The sequence below is a fragment of the Camelus bactrianus genome, chromosome 29 (assembly GCF_048773025.1).
Source record: "Camelus bactrianus isolate YW-2024 breed Bactrian camel chromosome 29, ASM4877302v1, whole genome shotgun sequence".
Taxonomy (NCBI): domain Eukaryota; kingdom Metazoa; phylum Chordata; class Mammalia; order Artiodactyla; family Camelidae; genus Camelus; species Camelus bactrianus.
Window position 1 is genome coordinate 7,452,557 of NC_133567.1, and position 18,446 is coordinate 7,471,002.

Consider the following 18,446-nt stretch of genomic DNA (forward strand, 5'->3'; position numbering starts at 1 on the left):
AGAATGGCCAAAATCTGGAACACTGACAACACCAAATCCTGGTAAGGATGTGGAGAACAGGAACCCTCATTCATTGCTGATGAGAATGCAAAATGGTACGGCCAGTTTGAAAGAAAGTTTGTTGTTTTTCTTTCAAAACTAAACATACTTTTATCATATGACCCAGCAGTTGCACTCCTTGGTATCTACCCAAAGGAGTTGAAAACTTACGTGCACATGAATGTTTCTAACAGCTTTATTCATTATTGACAAAACTTGGAAGCAACCAAGATACCTTTTATAGGTGAATAGCTAAATAAATTGTCATACATCAAGACAATGGAACACTATTTAGTGCTAACAGAAATGAGCTACCAAACCAAGAAAAGACATGAAGGAACATTAAATTCATGTTACTAAGTGAAAGAAGCCAATCTGAAAAGGCTATGTACTGAATGATTCCAACTCTAGGACATTCTGGAAAAGATACAGCTATAGAGACAATAGAAGGATCGGTGATGACCAGGAGCTGTGGGCAGGGACAAGGAGGGGTGAACAGGTGTAGCACAGAGGATGTATGATATCATGGAATGTACAACACCAAGAGGGAACCATAATGTAAGCTGTGGACTTTGGGCGATTATGATGTGTCAGTGTAGGCTCATGAGTCATAACAAAGGTACCACTCCAGTGGGGGCTGTTGATAATGAGGGAGGCTACACATGTGTGGGAGCAGAGGATATATGGGAAATCTCTGTCCCTTCCCCTCAACTTTGCTGTGAACCTAAAACTGCTCTAAAAAATAAAGTCCTTATGAAAAAAGGGTAATTGTACTGTCTCTGACAACCACCATCAACAAAAATGGCATGTGCATAGAACTTTGGTTACATACTTCATAGGCTGAATTAATGAGTCATAATAATAATCATGTAGAAGACTGCTCTTTAGGGGATCATCAGATTTCTACATCAAGTTACCCTGGATTAGCCAATCATGAAATTCTAATAGCATATGTAGTATATATTCCTCCTTTTAGAACAATGCTCTGAGGATATGTCATTGTTTAGAATATTAAGTTGTCCCAGTTACATAAATATTCTATGAATATTAGTTCAAAATATTTTAGTTAAAATACCAACTTTGAGAATGCCTGGGGGTCCTTTTCTTTCACTCTGCTTTTTGATCTCTTAAATGTGGTCAATAATGTCTAAAAGAGTCGTTGTAATCTGTTCATTACAACTTGTTTATATTTTAATCAAACAAAGTAATATTTATGCCATCATTTTAATATGGCACAGCATTATTCTCAATTCTGCTGGGGAATTCTGGCAGAATGAGCAGCATGCTGAAGTCCTGTTCTTGAATTTTGCAATGTTTCCAAAGTCAATTTTTGGTATTATTTCTTGTAAATCACTGCCTCCCAACCATTACAATCAACACACAGCATTTATCAACGTTCTGACACCCCAGATACTTAAAGAGCTTACTGCGCCGAAATCTTTCACTTAGGAAGAGCTGTGGCCTTCCATCCTGTGAGCTACTTTCAAAATATTTGATTCCCTAAGGATCCAGGAGTTTGTTAAGGGTTTAGAGAGGCTTTTCATTCATCAGAGTAGATCTAGGAAGCACTCTTTTTAAAACTTTCCTCATTTCTGTGCTTATGTAATTTTCCTCTGGCCAATTAGACATTTTATTAGTTCATTAATTCTTCATCCAAGTTCAAGGTTTACTGCGTGACTTTTGTTGTTGTTATTGTTAAAAATGGTTTTATAATAGTTATATCAACTTTGATTTAAACGTTCCCGAAAGCTCTGAGCCAGTCTAGTGCAAAAGGAGGTCCATTGCTTTCTCAACTCTTACAACAAAGGTGAGAGGGGGTTAAAGCAATGCTCTGAGGTTCAACCAACTGCAAATTGTCTGGGCATCCCTTTCTGTTACACTGTTTCCTACCTTCGTCCATTCTCTCTAGCCTCTGTCCCACACCCTACTTTTTCACCCCTTTTCCAAAACATACGATACGTTCACCTTGGGGAATCCAAAGTGTCCTATTCACTTGAAAGACTGGAACAGTAAAATGGCTGTCAAGTCAGTGGGAAATGTGACAGTTCCTGAGGGTTTATAAATGAATGGTTGGTGTGATCAGAAATTTGGAAAGGCTGGTTGGGCAGATGGGTTTGAAGTTAGTAGTAGATTCACACCAAACCAACAGTCTATGTCTCAGACATGCAGACATACTGACGCATGGCGTATTCATTCAACAGAAAATGTGGGTCGGGGACTAAATGGGGTAACGGCAGAGAGCAAAGCAGCCTGGCTTCCTGAAGCTTACCTTCTAGGGCTTCATTACACAAAGTGCAGCCTGCAAACCAGCAAGCTCAGCATCACCAGGAGCTGGTTAGAAATGCAGAACCTCAGGCCCTACCCCACGCCTCCTGAGTCAAGCTGCGTTTCAAGGAGTTCCCCACGTGATCTGTGCTCACGGTCAACCTGGAGGAGCACCGCTCTCACAGATGGTATCGCGGTGTAATGAGACGGATCTCGACTTTAAGTGCACAGACACCCTGGAGGGCTTGTTCCAACCCACACCTCTGGACCCCACGCCCAGTTTCTGATTCCAGAGATCTGGAGCAGAGCCCAGGAGTTTAGCCTTCAAAAACGTTCCGAGGTGCTGCTGCTGCTGCTGCGGGTACAACAGCACTTTGATGCCCTTGACAGCAGAGTCAATGATTTGGGTCTCAGTCCTGGCTCCGCCACATAAAGTCCTCAGGCAAGTCATTATCCTCTATCAGTTTTAGTTTTGTCATCTGGAAAAATGCGGTGTCAAAAGAGTACTACTTCACAGGTCTACGGCAGAAATTAAACAGCGCATGAAAAGCGCCTGGACCATAGTCATTGCTCACTGAACGGTAGAGTCATTGAAAGAACGCAGAAGCCAGACCTTGTCTGGGGGCTCCTGTGGCTCTAGTGCATGGATTTACACAAAACTGCTATCCAAGGCCCAGCTCTGTCAAGTCTGGACCCTTGACAATTAGACCTCACCAGCCTGTCCACCGGCCCCGAACAAGGGACCTCCTCCTCCCTGCTCACCTCAGCTGATGACTTAGGTCCACACTGGTGTCACCTGCTCAGACTGTGACACTTGAAGTGCTTTTCCTTTCTGTTTATCTGTTGTCATCCTTTCCTTGTCACCGAACAGTCTCCTCCCAATGCCTTAGCAGTTGGGTGATTAATGGGATCAAAATTCACCTCTTTCATCCTGTCGGAATCTTTTCAGCAGGAACATTTACAGTCTTTGATTGATCCTTACAATTTTCACGTGTTCAGGAATATTAGATAGGAAGAGATTGAAGGAAAAGGATATTTGTATGTATTTTGCAAAGAAGGTTCTTATTTCATATTTTCTGGACACTTCGGGTGTGTTTGAAGAACACTTTCTCTATAAACAAACTACATTTTTTTCTTCTCAGGCCACAAAGCTGTAATCCTGAATTTGCAATCGTGCAATGTGCTATTATGGAAATATCAGAGGAATAAAATATCCGCTCTAATGCTCTACCTTGTTAAGTATCAATTAAATTCAGTTAGGTAATTAGAGCTAATGACACTCCAGTGATCCTGGTGGCAGACAGGAGAGCCCATTTAAGACAGTTCCAATTACACTGGTCTATCTGTGGCGTATTTTTGATAAATGGCTTTTCTGAACTCCAGTGCATTATCGACCTAGCCAATGTTCTGATTCATCCATTCAAGAAACAGTTACTAAGACTTGACTTTGAATCAGACACAAAAGTAAACAGGCGCAGTCCCTGCTCTCAACAGGACATCGTTCAGAGCAGAGGCAGATCTACAAACAAATGGTGCAAACAATGTTGCACGTGCAGAAAGGGAGATATGCACCAGGTTAGTAAAATCCCAATCTAGGCAGGGGGAGTTAGGAATGGCCTCCCACAACTGAGCTAATTCTTAGCGGATGAGCGTGGAATAGCCAAGTGAGGGCAGGGTGGGAGGAATTTCAGGCAGAGGAAATGTTACCGGCAAAAATGCAGAGGCAAGACATCACTCAACAGGACAGAGAAGTGGAATTAATTGATAATCGTGGCGTGCACAAGGGCCAGGCAAGGAGCTGTGTGCCCCAGTGCCATGCTACGGAGCTTGGTCTCTTTCTGCAGACACGGGGGACACTGCACATATTAGAGTAGGACGGCAACACAGATTGATATTCAAAGGCAGGGGAACCGAATAGAAGGCAATGCAGTCATTCAGTCATTCAAGTAACAAGTAGGCTAAATTAGGAGTGATAAAAGGTTTTCGATAGCTACAAAGGAAGAAGAGTAAGGCAGTGCTGGGTGGCTGGATGCTTGAGAATGGAAAGTGGAGGAGGAGACGGGGAGGAAGCTGAGGTGTGCAGCTAGGATGAAGGGTGGGGTGGTGCCAACAAATGAGATGGTGCAGATGGGGTGGCCAGGTGTGGGGAGACAAGGAGCATTATCTGAGTGTTGGACACGCTGAGTTTAACAGCCCGTGGGGTATTTTGTTTATATTAAGCATGAGCTGAGAGGGGAGGTCCGGGCTGGATCTATAGAGTTGATGGCATTTGAAATCACAGGAAAGGAAAAGATCATCCAGGGAAAAGCTATCGAGTGAAGATGAATGACTGCAAAAAGAATCCAAGTGAAGAGCAACATAAATGAATAACTTAGATGAGGAGGAGTCCACAAAAGAGAAAGGGGAGGCTGAGATGGGAAGGCTGAAAAGAACCAGGCGCTCATCTCCCAAAAGAAACTAAGGGAAGGAGGCTTCAAGGCGGGAGACCCTTTCAGTGCAGCCGTGGGAACTGGCACCTCGAAAGCGCTGGCTTGAGGAGGGCGGTGGAGAAAGGGAGATAACTCTATCAAGAAGTGTGTCCCACGGACCACAGGGGATGGGAGGATAGAGGAACTGGAGGAGAGGGAGTGGGAAGATGATAGTGGAGAGAATATTTCATCTTACTTTTCCATTGGACAAGATTTTCAGCAGAAGAATCTATTAAGGGGCGTCACACAGCTGTGGAAGATCAGTCCTGACAAAGAACCAACCTTTGTGAATTGTTCAGTTCCAGGTTAATATTCCTCACTGCACAAAAGAAGGGATCTCTGCCTCTCATAATTATGAAATGAAGTGTGACATGGCTATCCAGGGACTCAGTTCTGAATATATTCTAGATTTGCAGAAACATGGCCTACTACGAGCTGTCAGTGTCCTCGGGGACCTGGTGCCACAGAGTGAAGCAGTTATTCTGCATTCTTGAAGGGCCCCCTGTTGAAAAACCTGTGTGGAAAACCCTGCCCTGCAAACCCACATTCTCTGGTGATTAAATTGTAGATATTAAAATAATACACATTGCCAAAGACTCAGTCAGAGCTCTTTTGGTATTATGGAATAGAAAAATAACTCAAGTCTGGCAAAAGCAAAACAAAGATGGACGGGAGCATTTATACAACAGAAAAGTTCAGAGCTGCTCTGTCTTCCAGGCTCAGCTAGATCTGGAGTCAGAGTTGAAGCAGTGCCATCAAGAACTCAGTCTCTCTTTCTCTGTCCTTCCCTCATTTACACTTTCCTCTGTATTGACTTCATTTTCAGATGAGCTTTCTCCACACTCTTGGCAGGAGTGAGGGGATTGAGGGTGCTCTGGCCAGATCACATTATGAGCCCACCCAAGGTGCTATACCTGAATCTCACAGACCAAGAATGTTGGAGAGGTGGCCCCCAAAAGATGGTGGGAAATGACAAAAATGTTCACTTAAATGTAAGGTAGAAATTAGAGGGAAGTTTTCCTACAATCCTCTACTTGCTATTCAATCTAGCATCTAAGAATTAGGAAGTTCAGTTTAATTTCTCTTTGGCAACTGTAATTCCATGGATAACCTTGAGAAAATGGCATAACACCTGCAGACCTAAGGTTATTCGTCAGCAAAACCCAGCCGGGACTGGACAAGAGCAGTGGTTCTACAACTTAATCATGTAGCCAAATTGCTCGAGGGCTTGTTAAAACTCCGATTACAGGAGTGTCTGATTCAGTATGTTGGGACAGGGCGGGGGTAGGTGAGAATTAGTATTTCCAAAAAGTTAGCAGCTGACCCTGATGTGGTGGTCCTGGGACCACTCTTAACAATACTGGACTAGATAATTATAAAATGCTTTTTATCACCCAGTGCTACAAATCTGTAACTTCACCTTTCTAGAAATAGCCTTAGTGCTTATGTCAGGGATGGAAAATAGGCTCGCCCCCACATACCAGTCTAAATAATTTGAATGCAACTCAGGCCCAAAAGAATGATGGCATTGATTTATGATGGCTCCTCTCACTGAGGATGGTAAATGGGCAAGCCTGCTACATACCTTGACCTGGGTATTCTAGCTGAACTGTTTGGGGAACAGTCTGGTGCTTATGGGACAAGAAATGAGGATAACCATAGGGTGTGACAAACATCTCAAAGACGCTCATATTTTCTATCCTGGGATAAAATTAATCAAACCTGATGTTGCTGATGATGGTTATGATGATGGTGGTGATGATGGTGCCTCACTTGAATTTGACCGCTATTTATTCAACATACCATGCACCAAAATTCCAAGCAGGCATAGGTGGAGAGACCAGCTGGTCATGCCCCCAGGATGGGATAAAGATTAGCGTGGTGTTTTTTGGTGCCACTTGGGAGAAAAGGAAAAATGAGATGTGTTGACCAGGCACAGGGCAATTTTTGTTGGTCACAAAAGCTAGACTGAAGAGTTTGGAAAATACTTTTCACTGCTAAGGAATTTTTAAAAATACAGTCAAAAAGATGAGTTCTCTTCCTTCAACAATGTTAGAGTGGAGTTTAGTAATTTAAAGATGTTTAATGGAGGGTATTAACAATGTGAAAAAAACTTAAAAGATTAAGTTAATACCAGCTCAACTTAAATGTCATTAATTAAAAGGCATACTCCCTAATGCCTTAATCCACAGACTCATTAAGGATTTGGAAGAAATTATGAATAACTTGTTCCATTAACTGAGGTTTTAATTAAGATAGTCTTAGAAAAACAAGAGGACAGAGGAATGTTAAAGTGGATTTTAAGACTTTGGGTGGGGGAACTCAGTTTTGAAAGAGCTCTAGTGAAGAGAGGACCTGACTCAGAAGCTATGACATCTTGGTAGATGTAAAGACTGAGAACATACTGAAATATTTCTCTCTGGTCTGAGCATGTTATGGTTGGGTACTTTGATAGAGAGTTCTATTTCTTGATTGTTCCTGTGGGTTTTCCCCCCTATAATATTCACATTTTTTAAGTTTACAAAAAATTGAATGTCTTATTATAATACCTTCCATTAAAAGGTTAGCTACGTAAATCAACTATTCTTTAATTTTAAAAAGTTAGCTACACATAATAATTCTGTTAACCCCAAGTATAATAGATACATAGACAAAATAATAAATGATGAACATAAACATAACATTCAGTATTTAAGAGCAACCATAAGCAGCTCTACTCATCCACTGGTATTAATTCTTCTTTGAATGTTTGGTAGAATTCATCAATGAAGCTGTGTCTGGTCCTGGACTTTTGTTTGTTGTAGATTTTTGATTACTGATTCAATATCTTTGCTAGTAATTGGTCTGTTCAGATTTTCTATGTCTTTTTGATTCAGTCTTGGTAGGTTGTATGTTTCTAGGAATTTATCCATTTCTTGTAGGCCGCCTAATTTGTTGGTGTATAATTGCTCATAGTAATCTTTTATGATCCTTTATATTTCGATGCTATCCAGTGTAGTATCTCCTCTTTCATTTCTGATTCTATTTGTTTGAGTCTTCTTTCTCTTCTTCTTGATGAGTTTAGCTGGAGGTTTATCAATGTTGTTTATTTTGTCAAAGAACCAGCTCTTACTTTCTTTCATCATTTCTATTATTTTTGTCTCTATTTCATTCATTTATACCCTAACCTTTGTTATTTCCTTCCTTCTAATAACTTTGGGCTTCTTTGCTGTTGTTGTTCTTCTAGATCCTTGAGCTGTAAAGTTAGCTTGCTTATTTAAGACTTTTGAGGTAGGCATTTGTCACTATAAACTTTTCTCTTAGAACTGCTTTTGCTGCATCCCACAAATTTTGGTGTTATTTTTCCATTTTCATTTGTCTCAAGGTGTATTTTTTATTTACCATTTGATTTCTTCTTTGACCCATTGATTGTTCACTAGCATGTTGTTTAATCTCCACATATTTGTACATTTTTCAGTTTTTTTTTTTTCATGTAATTGATTTCTAGCTTCATACCACTGTAGTAAGAGAAGATGCTTGATACGATTTCAATCCTCTTAAATTTATTATGACTTTCTTTGTGGTCTAATATATGACTTATCCTGGAGAATGTTCCATGTGCGTTTGGGAAGAATGTGTATTTTGTTGCTTTTGTTGGAATGTTCTATATATATCTGTTAAGTCAGTTGGTCTAGTGTGTCATTTCAAGCCAATGTTTCTTTATTGATTTTCTGTCTGGATGATCTATCTGTTGCTGTAAGAGGGGTATTAAAGTCCCCTACTATTATTGTATTGCTATCAATTTTTTCTTTGGGTCCATTAGCTTTATATATTTAGGTGCTCCTATATTGGGTGCATAAATATTTACAAATGTTTTATCTTCTTGTTAGACTGACCCCTTTACCATGATGTAACACTCTTCTTTGCCTCTTATTATAGTCTTTGTTTTAAAGTTGATTTTGTCTGATAAAGGTACAGATATTCCAGCTTTCTTTTGGTTCCCACTTGCACAGAGTATCTTTTTCCATCCCTTCACGTTCAGTCTGTGTGTGTCCTAAGGCATAAAATGAGTCTCTCACAGGCAGCACATAGATGGGTCTTGATTTTTGATCCATTCAACCACTCTGTCTTTTGATTTGAGAATTTATTCTGTTTACACTTAAATTAATTATTAATAGGTATGTACTTGTTGTGATTTTCTTAGCTGCTTTATGGCTTTTTTGGTAGTTTCTCTCTGTTCCTTTCTTCTCTTGCTCTCTTCCTTGTGGTTTGATTAGTTGGGTACCCTTATACTCCTTTCTCTTTATCTTTTGTGCGTTTACTAGATTTTTTGTTTGTGGTTACTATAAGGCTTACATATAACACCTTGTATCTATAACAATCTAAGTTCATAACTACTTCAGTTTGATCCCATTCTAAAGCACAACATTTTTACTCCTCCCCTCAATATTTTATGTTTTTGGTACACATTTTACATCTTTCTATCTTGTGCATCCCTTGGCTAGCTATCGTAATCATAGTTATTTTTCACTGCTTATGTCTTTTAACTTTCATACTAGCTTCATAAGTGACTGATCCACTACTTTACTATATATTTACCTTTCCAGTCAGACATGCGTTTTCAAATGTTTCCTTATTACCAATTAGCACTCCTTTTTTCAGTTTAAATAATTTCCTTTAAAATTTCTTATAGGGCTGGCTTAGTGACGATGAATGTCTTTAGCTTTTGCTTGTCTAGAAGACGTGTTATTTTTCAATTCTGAATGATGACTTTTGCTAGGTACAGTATTCTTGGTTGAAAGTTTTTCTTCTTTCAGTACTTCGAATACATAGTGCCACTCCAGCTAGTCTACAGAGTTTCTGCTGAAAAGATCTGCTGGCAGCCTTACAAGGTTTCCCTTATATATAACAAGTTGTTTTTCTCTTGCTGCTTTAATATTATCACCTTGTCTTTAACTTTTGACATTTTAATTATAGTGTGTCTTGGTGTGGGTCTCTTTGGGTTCTTATTGTTGGAACTCTCTGACCTTCCTGGATCTGTTTTCTTCCCCAGGTTAGGGTAATTTTCAGCCACTATAATTTCAAATAAGATTTATGCCCCTTTCTCTCTCTCTTCTCCTTCTGAAAGTCCTATAACAAGAATGTTAGTCTATTTGATAGTGTCCTTATAAGTCTCTTAAGCTATCTTTATTTTTTAATTCTTTTTTTTTTATCTCCCTTCTAGACTTGCTTTGATTCTTCTAAAGGTTCCATATTATCATGCTAAAAGTCAATTCTGTCTTGTAATATGCACCATTTCCTTTAGTTTGAATTTGATAAATATTTTTCATGATAAGTTTAAAAAATAAAAAGTAAAAAAAATTTTACTGGAGCTTATTGGAAATTTCAAAAAAATGAAAATGGAAATTTCAAAAAAATGAAAAAGAAAATAAAAATTAACCATAATTCCTCAGTCCAGAGAGAACCACAATTCGCATTTTGGTGTTTTTCCTTTTTACTTTTTATTGAGATATAAACTCACATACCATATAATTCACTCATTTAAAGTGTACATTTAGTGGTTTTTAGTATATCCACAGAGTTCTGTAACCATTACCATAAGCTACTGTTAGAACATTTTTACCACCCCTCAATAAAATCCCACCCACATTACCAGTCATTCCACATTCATCACTTCCTCCATTCCTTCCAGAGCTGTGGGAAACTACTAATCTACTTTCTGTCTGGATAGATTTGCCAATTCTGGATGTTTTACATTAAAAGAATCATACAATACATGCTCCTTTGTGACTGGCTTCTTTCACTTCACATGTTTTCAAGGCTTATCTAGTATCTAACAGTACTTCACTCCTTTTTATTGCTGAATAATATTTGATTGAAGATCCACCCCAATTTTTTTACCCATTTGTCAATTGATAGCCATTCTAGTTCTTCCCACTTTTGACAATTATGAATTATCTTGCTATGAACATTCACGTACACAAAGTAGCTTCGCCATTTTATATTCCCCCAGTAATGTATGAGGGCCCCCATTTCTCCACATCCTTGCCAACACTATTTATTGTCTTTTTTTTAGTAACATTCATATTTGTTGGTGTGAAGCTATATATCTCATTGCTCTGCATTTTCCTAGCGACTAATGATACCAAGGATCTTTCCCTGTGTTTAGTGGCCATTTGTACAGCTTTTTGGAAAATTATCTATTCAAATTCTTTTCTAATTTTCTGGGGGTTATTTGTCTTTTTATTATTGAGTTGTAAAACATATATGTATTCTGGATACAATTCCCTTGTCAGATATGTCATTTGCAAATATTTTTCCCATTCAGTAAGTTGTGCTTTCACTTTCTATCCTTTGAAGCATAAAAGTTTTTAATTTTGATGAAATTCAGTCTATCGCTCTTTGTGTGTGTACTTTTGGCATCATATCAAAAACAAAAACAAAACATTGCCTAACCTGAGGTCATGAAGAGTCACTCCTATATTTTTTCCTAAGAGTTTCACATTTAGGTCTATAATTCATTTTGACTTAATTTTTGTGTATAGTGGAAGGTAGGGTTCCAACTTCAGTCTTTTGCATGAAAACATCCACTTGTTCCTGCATCGCTGGTTGAAAAAACTACTCTTTCCCCATTAAATGGTATTGCTTCCCTTCATGGAAATCAACTGACCATAAATGTATGGATTTATTTCTGGGCTCTCAATTTTACTCCATTATTCCATTATGTCTGTACTATGCTAGTATTAACACTGTCTTGATTATTGTAGCTTTGAAATAAGTTTTAAATTGTGAAATGTAAATCATTCAACTTTACTCTTCTTTTTCAAGATTGACTTAGCTATTCCAGGTCCCTCACATTTTCATATGTATTTCAGGATCAGTCTGTCAATTTGGGGGAGAAAAAGAAATGGAAGTAGGACTTTGATAGGGACTGCACTGAATCTCTAGACCTCCTCTGGAGTACATCATAATAATATTATCCTCCAGTACATGAACATGAGATGTCATTCCATTTATCTGGATACTTAGCTTCCTGCAAGAATATTTTATAGTTTTCATTATACAAGTGTTGCACTTTTTTTGTTAAATTTATTTCTAGGTATTTTATTCTTTTTGATGATATTTTAAATGAAATTAATTTTCATTTTTCATTGCTGGTGTATTGAAATATAATTAATGTTTGTGTATTAATCTTGTAGACTACAACTTTGCCTAACTCATTTATTAGTCCTAGTAGTTTTTAAAACTGGATTCCTTAGGATTTTATATACACTAGATCATGTCAACTGAAGATAGTTGAACTGCTTTTCCCATCTGGGTGCCTTTTATTTATTTTTCTTGCTTAATGGCCTTGGCTAGAACCTCTAGTACAATATAGAATAGAGGTGGTGAGAACAGACATCCTTGTCTTGCTCCTGGCATCAGGGAAAAGCAGTCTTTCACCATTAGGTGTGAGGTTAATTGTCTGTTTGTAGATGCCCTATATTAGGTTGAGGAAATTTCTTTCTATTCCTAGTTTGTTCAGTGCATCACCACCATCTCTTTTTAAAACCTTTCAATAGCTACTTATTTCTTATCAGGTGGAGTTAATGCTCCATATCCTGTGATAGAAGACCCTTCTAGAGTTTCCCCTGCTTGCTCTCCCTGTCTCATCTTGGGGTAGCTTCTCTGCACATTCTTTTCCAACCTTCTTTCCAAAATGTTCACCTCTATCTATAGCAAACTGCATGTGGTTCCTAACATTCCATGTTACCTCGTGTCTCTTTGTTTTATCTTCTGCTTTATCCCTACTCATTACCTCCTAATTATACTTCAAGACACAGCTTAAGTGCCACTAATTTTAAAAGATGTCAATTAACTAGATCTGGTTTAAATGCCCTTCTTCTGTATTCTTATAACACACTGCACATATTACTATGATGGAGTTTAACACACTGTTCTGCACTGTTGATTTAAGTTTCTGTTATACAGGTGGGATAAATTTCTTATAGGCAGGGGTCATATATTAACCATCTTTCATCCTCAGTGCCTGGCACCCACTCAGTAATTTGGGCAGATGGATGGATGCATGTTGAGATTTATGCTATTTTATAATATTGAGCATATGTATATGTATAAATAAAAAGCCTTACACAACCCTAAAGTTCTTAGCAGTCATCAAAAGCAAGAGACCCTAAAGGTAAATGGAGCTGTTCCAGAGCCTTCGGAATAAAAATGCAGGAAAATGTGGATGACCAATAAAAAGACACATCAGGCAGAAACAAAGTTCTGAGTCTGGTCTAAATTACTGGAAACAATGCTCTCTAGGAAACACCTTCTGAGGGACTTTTATCCCTCATTTCTCCCACCCCTTACCAACAATATCCACCACCAGTCATTATACGTTCCATTTAACTCAAAAATACGGTAGAATATATACTAGGTAAACAACCATGTTCATGCACAAAAGAAATGAGTTGCAGCCCCTGACTGCAATAAAAGCAAGTTTCACCAAATGGTTAACACTCACAAAGAAGAGTCAGTGAGACACTAGAAGCAGTCAATAATTAAATGTTAAAATGGGTAGTACAGAATATAGTAGCTCAGTGTAGAGACTTACAATTACTGATTGTGCACTAGCAATACGCCAGTCCTGGGCTGGATGTTGATTAGATAATGTTGAATGATTCAGAATCTGTGTGTTCAAGGAATTTATAGCCTAGTGAGGGAGTAATGCAAGTTAACAGATACCTTATGTATTCATGCAGCACGTAGCATCACAGACACTATCCTAGGGGTGCTCGTGATACAGCAATGAATTAAAGAGACCAAAATCTCCGCTCAGACAAAGCACACATTCTAGTTGGCAGAGGAAGACAATAAGCAAATAGATAGATGTTATATCATATGATAAAAAGTAAATACTATGGAAAAGAAAAAAACAGGTTAGGGTGGCAGACTGCTGGGCATGGATGAGAATCTGCTGTAAGTTAGAGTCATTGTGATTGGCCTCATTGAGAAGGTGACACGGGTGCTGAGACTGGAAGGAGATGAGGTTGTTAGCCATACAGCTATTGTGGGAGGGACGCTCCAAGCAGAAGGGGCAGCCAAGCCAGTGTCCTGAGGTGGGAGTGCTGGAGTAGTCACAGAATAGCAAAAAAGCTCTAGTTCTGGAGTCAAGAGACTGAGAGCAGTGGTAGGAGATGTGGTCAGAGAGGCTGAGTGCCCTATGGACCCTGGAAGGACTTTGGTCTTAGTAAAACGGGGAACAACTGGAGGTCTTTAAGTAGAAAAGTGATGCAACCAAATTTATGTTTTAAACAGATTATTCTGGCTGCTTGTGAAGAACGGACTTGAGGTACAAGAGCAGAAGCAGGGAAACAGGTCAGGAGACGATGGACAAAATTCAGGCTACAGATTATTCTAGTGGCTGAGATCAGAGTGAGAACAGTGGAGACGGTGGGAAGAGAACCAGATTCTGGACATATTTTAAGTTAGAGCCACCAGGATTGGATGCATGATTTTTGAAACAGAAAGGATTCAAAGATGAATTCAGGGTTTGGGTGGGGGCTCATTCCTAGGAGAATGGGGAAGGATGGAGAGGAGGCAAGACTTCAGGTGAAACCAATGGGGGGAGTGGGGTCAGGGAGCTCAGGAGTTTAGTTTTGTACATTATAAGCTTGAAATCTTCCAAGTGGAGATTCATGTTGGCAGCTGGATATGTAAGTACCTAGGCAGGGATGAACAGAGGATTCTACGGGAACATGTAGAAAGGGCATTTGAGGAAATGCCAAATACTGCCTCTCAAAAGGAGGCTGGGGTGCTTAGAAGGCTCCGGGAAGTGAGGTGGGCATTAAGCAATAGGAAAAATTTGGCTACAGAGAGAGTAGTAAGAGAATTCCAGACACAGGAAATATTTAAGCAAGATCCTTGGAACAGGAACAAGCATGGTGAATTTATGAGAGTGAGCAGAGATCTGCCTGAGCTAAAGAGTTCTTACTGGAAACACTGGAGCATAAACACGGACAGGGGACTTGGGGCAAGAGTTTTGGGTGCCTTGAAGGCTAGGCTCCTCATCCAGAATATCATCCCCGGCCCTCTGATCCGCTCCCAGCTCCCTCCCCAGCCCTCTGGGCCCGTGTTCACATTTCCATCTTAGCTCCATCTCGGAGCATTCTGAGTCTGTTTACTACTCTCTCGTCTTCCCTAGATGATAAGTTCTTTGAAAGCAAAGACCTCCTATTTTGATTTTTATTTACCACAATGATTCATTAGTGGAATTATAATAAATGTTTGTTCTAAGAGTGAATTATATTTGACACATGCACCTCCTTATCGTATTTCATTTCAATGCTTATGGGGGATTTTTAATTAAAAAAGACATCCTCATCTTTACTGATCAGGTGAAAGATCCATTACAATCAGCCTACTTTATAAGAGCTAACACCTAGAAAGTTTGCAGAAAACAGGGTTTTTCAAAACAGCAACTCTTAACTAACAAAAGAGCATAACAAACACCCCACAAGCTGATGAGAAGGAACCTCTGGAAACTCGAAGGCGGAAAACACAGATCAGGTTGCTATGAATTAATTAAAGAGAGGGAAATGGACAGTGGATTTGCAATAAAGGCATGTGTCTGGCTACCTGCATACCTTACAAGGATGGAGGAACTAAAGTGCTAACTGCATCTCAGATAATAAACTTTGGCATTTGATACTCATCCCTCCAGAGATCTGTCAGCAGAGCCCTGAGCTCAGCCTGTCCCCAAGAGCCCCTGATATGACAAAGGAGGAGATTCAATGCCAAGCTCAATCCCAAGCCCTGGCCAAAAAAGAGTAGGATGGACCATCACATGTGGCTTCAACCAACCAGTCACTACTGACCTGGGGGTTGCCCACCAGAATCAAATCGCAGCCCTGCTCAACTGAAGCTACAGGGAAATGGCCGCTGCTTGAGCCACCAACTGGGTATTTTTGAATGTCACAAAGAACCTTCAGGGGCAGTGAATGCACGCACCAAGTCATCTAAATTATGCCTGTGTTAATTACCATACTAGCCTGGCCTCTAGCCCTGACTCTCCCGACTTAAAAATACTACCACTTGTTCCCTCGAAATGACAAGATTGTTTTGTTCATTTTGGAGACAGTATCTGCTAAAACCCCAAATCTGAATATCCGTGCTTTGCCATTCAGTTCTTCTTTCACAAATAAATGGTGTCCCACGTGAAAAGCAGCTAGCTCAGCTCCCAAGTCAAACCATGACACAAGGGCATTTTCTCGAGAGAACCTGGAGGAACCTCCGTGCACAGTGGAAGTGCTTCACGTGAAACACCCATTTCCTCACATGAAACACTAAAAAGATGTGTATTCAAGGGTCGAGATTCCACAGAGTTACTGGTTTGTGGACCTGACATGTATTTCTCCCCCGGGGCTGGCAGTGTGGAAGACAACGAGTTCTAGTACAGTTTGGTGCCACTGTCTTGATTTGTGTTGCACTGTTGGTGCAAATGGCAATGCAGTGAAAAAGGCAAATCATCCTGATATTATTATGGAAATAGTTTTGACCTTGTGGTCACCCTAAAATGGCCTCAAGGATCCCTGCAGGATGGCAGACTGCACTTTAAGAACTGCTGCTGTCTACAAATCCTTTTGTGCACCTTGAAATTCTTGGGTCAAAATCGATAAATATTTTAAGGTGCCTGATACGTATTAGAAATTGCCTTTCAGACATGATCCACCAATCTGCATTTCCCTCTGCAGTGTGTGAAAGTCCATTATCAGGCGAACCCTCTACCCTTTTTAGAATTAAAGCTCCTATGTCCTGTTTATAGGTAAGATGAAGAGTCCAAATATTTAACTCATGGCTCTGTGTGTTTGGAGAGAGTAATTTCTCTTTAATTTCTGTTACTTCACCCAATTCAGATATCTCAACCATTCAATACACTGCTCATGTGAACTCTAACCCATCTTCCAAAACAATATCTGTTGCAACAGATCCATGAATTTAGAAAAGGAAATAGTGACAAAAATAAGTGCATGGCCCATGACCTTCCCTCCTCTGTGGTCCAAGAAAACCCTCTTCTACACTAATTCACTACACATAGACTGGTAATCAGTTGTGTTTCAACTCCTTTGATCTAAAATGTGATTTTTAGGCATGTGTTCATTATAATAAAATTCAAGGCAAAAGTAATTAATGTATAATCATAAGAATGGACAAGAATTTAGGGTACTTTCTAATTAACTGACTGATTCCATGAAGTCTGACATAAAATTCTTTCCAGATAAAATCACCTTAATCAAAAATCCTTCAAGACAAGATTCTGTAGTTTTATGGATTTTACAGTATATTGAACCTCATTATTATTAATGATAAATTTAATAAAATAAGATTTATCTTGGGCCCAGATCAAAGGCATTTGGTTCCACAGGGGCCCATCTCACAATGTAGACTGCATTACACAATATAGCCCACAAGGGTTGTTCCGCAAAGGCTGAGTGGTTGGCAGAAAATTCCAGAGAATATTTAGTTGGTTCCCAACGTATGAACAATAGCCAGCACCATGTCTGGACACCCAAGAGATGCCCATTTCCTTTTTCAAAGCCTAGCTCACTATCTCTAATTTTACCTCACCAGGAAAGAACACGTGTTAGAAAAGGAAAACGCTTTTTCCAAAAAGGGATTTAAACGTCATTAAAAAGCACAGATATTATTTGTATTTTTAAATGTAACTAATTATGTCTCCAGGACTATTAATATTGTAAATGTAGCCTTGTGGTTAGGATTTACTAAACCAACACATCAATAAATGCTAGTTGCTTATACAATTTAAAAATCTATTTTCACACTTACAAAAATGGCATTTGAGATTGAAATAAAGCACCTAAAGAAAGACTGCATTGCTGATGACAAAGAATTTCATGCAATTGATTTTTAAATTATTCAAGGAAAAATAAATTCAGTCCTAGCACAAGTTCCACTGATTCTCAAGAAAGAAATTACATGTATAATAACCCTTTTGATAGTTAAACAAGCCTTGTAAGTTAAATAAGCTTTTGAATGCATTTGGAGTCTTCTTAACCAAAACTAGAGTTATTTTTTTAAAAGCTGCTTTTATTCAGAATTTCTGAGATATCAGTAATTGTCCTAAGTGTGATAGACGAGTGATGACTGAACAAGCAAAGGTCACCCCAGTCTTTTCTTCACCAGACTGAGTGTTTTAAAAGGCAACGTCCATGTCTAAGAAGAGTTTACTTGAATGAGTATTTGTTAAAAGTTTTTCATTTGCCAAACCCAATCAGACATGGACTCTAACCTTTCATTTATTCGTTCATCAAATGTTTATGGAGGTCTTAGTGTGGGTCAGACTCTGTTCTAAGCACTGAGAATATGTGGGAAGGAAAGACAGACCAGGTCCCTGCTCTTCTGGAATCTGTAGTCTATTAAGTGGTAGACAGAGGTGGGGTAATAAATGATAAACAAGCAAAAACTAAGTAAACAGGACCATTTCAGACAGTGATTAACGCCAGCAAGAAGGTAAAAGATGAAGATGTGATAGAGTAATGGGAGATGTGTGAGGAAGCAACAGAAGTATCTCTCAAAAGGGAGAATTGGAGCTTACATCGCAATGACGCGGAGAAAACAGACATTCAAAGATCCGGAACAGCAACTTCTAGGCAGACGAAACCACAAGTGCAAAGGCCTTTTAGGAGAAGA

General features: G+C 39.2%; 1 protein-coding gene across 1 annotated transcript in view; it reads left to right on the forward strand.

Annotated features, from left to right (window-relative positions):
- The window catches only part of CLVS1 (clavesin 1), a 101,940-nt gene that overhangs the window by 51,657 nt on the left and 31,837 nt on the right, over window positions 1–18,446 (forward strand). The gene's annotated exons all lie outside the window — the stretch shown is intronic.